The sequence below is a fragment of the Notamacropus eugenii genome, chromosome 4, assembly GCF_028372415.1.
Source record: "Notamacropus eugenii isolate mMacEug1 chromosome 4, mMacEug1.pri_v2, whole genome shotgun sequence".
Lineage (NCBI taxonomy): Eukaryota > Metazoa > Chordata > Mammalia > Diprotodontia > Macropodidae > Notamacropus > Notamacropus eugenii.
Window position 1 is genome coordinate 305,756,112 of NC_092875.1, and position 2,239 is coordinate 305,758,350.

Here is a 2,239-nt window from a genome sequence, read left to right on the forward strand (position 1 = left end):
TGAGTGGATAATGGACTAGAATGGAGTGAGACTTGAGACATGGAGACTAACCAGGAGACTATTACAACAGTCCAGATATGAAGTGATGAGGTCCTACATCAGGCTGATGGCAAGATTAGAAGGGAGAAGGAGGTATAAGAAAGAGATGTTTTGAAGGCAAAGTCAGTAGGCTTTGGCAACAGATTGGATTTGGGGACAGTGATATATTGTGGAATCAAGGGTAATATATATGTTGGAAGCGTGAAGGACTGGGAGGATGTTGGTATCATTGACAAAAATAGCAAAGTTCAGAAAAGGGGAGGCCTTTGGAGAAAAGACATAATTATTTCTCTCAATAATCCACCATTCACCTCTCCCATGTTCAAAAGTGGATTATTGCATCTTGGACTTTTCCCGCTCCCTCTTCTCTTACACACAATTATTTACTGAGTATTATAATTTCTACTTCTACAGTGGGGCCATTGATAGTCTTGTCACTGAACTCCAACGACTCTGGAGGAGAGAGTATGACTGATGACTGCTCAGCTCTGGCTCACTTAAATCCAATTCACATCCAAGTCAAGACATTGCCCTCATGATGTCATTGGTTCTTTTTGAGAATGAAGAATAGACAGCAATACTTCTACAGCACATCTATTTTCTCCTCTATTTTCTGCCTTTACCACTCTAGTAAACAGATCTTCCTTACCACATACTTAGATCATTGCAATAGTATCTTGAGAGGTGCTCCTCCACTTATCTTGCATATCACTGCTTGATAATCTTTCTTAGGCATAGCTCTGTGTATAACTCTGCCCAGATCTCTTTTTTAGTTTCCCGTGTTCTATGGAGTAAGCTCCAAACTCCTTGATTTGCTGTATAAGGTCCTGTCAGTCTGCCACCAGATTACTTTTCCAGCCTTAACCCATTACTGTACTCAACCCTCTAGCCAAGTTAAGACAATTCTCTATCTTGACTGAAATTTTTGTCTTTACTGATCTATTGCTTTAGGTTGGAATGCAAACACTCTGGGGAGGGATAAAACATTTATTTCCTAATACTATAGTATGAATGATTTTATCAGATGCTTTTTTTCTTCCCTGAATTCAGAATGGGGCATCATAAAACCTATGGATACTTGTAAGGAGGAAAAGGTTGAAGAGTTAACATTGTGATATTTATATGCACATGTATTTCCTGTGGTTTCTGTGCTTTCCTACAGATGCTCCACATGTTTAGAATGTGTTCTTTTCTTACATCCCTCACAGTTCCTCTCAAGTATCCTCTTCTTCATGAGGCTTATCTTGATTTCCTTTGCTTGTTGTTATTGTTCAGTCATTTCAGTCAAGCCCAATTCTTTGTGATCCCATTTCATGTTTTCTTGGCAAAGATGCTGGAGTGGTTTGCCATTTCCTTCTCCAATTTCCCAAATTTCTGAACCTTAACCCTGAAATGACTTTGTATAAATTTTGTATTTATTTTTTTTGCATAAATTTTGTTTCTTCCTAGTAGAACGCACTCTTACTAAGGGCAGATATTGTTTTGGACTTTGTAGCTCTGGGCAGTATCTACCTAGCACAATGCCTTGCAAGTAATAAGCATAAGAAATGCTTTAGTAATGAAAAAATAGGTAATACTGTTTTCCAGCCTACACCCTCCACTGGAAATCTGAAGGCTGAGTGATTGTTGTTGAGTTTATATAGATGGATAAAACTCTTACTCAAAATTTTTTGGGACTTCCACTTCCACTCAGGCATACAAATTATTTGAATGAAGTATGCAAGTTTTTCTTTAGATTTTAGTCTTCAAGTAGAAAGAACATGTCTAGTTTTCAAGTACATTGAAATGATGGCCTGATCTGAATGAAACAATTTGACTTCCCTTTGTAAGCTTCTAGTACTTGGAGAATTTGGGATATGTTGGTAATTCCTTCTATTTTGGTTGTGTGCAAATATTTTTGGTGATAAATCCCAATAATCTTCCATGGAAAACTGATCTCTCTGTTAACCTCCCCCTCCAACATGCTCAAATTCCTTACCAAAGGGCTTTGTGTCTTTATCTCTGCTTCCCTGTGATGAGTGGTGGTATGCCTCATGGTGAAAGAGCCAGAGATATTCTAGGCTTCTGACCGTTTTAAAAATGACGCAGAATAAAACACCCTTGGCTCAAGGTAGTTTGTAGGTCATAATATTACACTCCAGGATATATATTTAGCATCACTTATAAATCTTTGACTCATTTAAACTCATCCAATGATAGG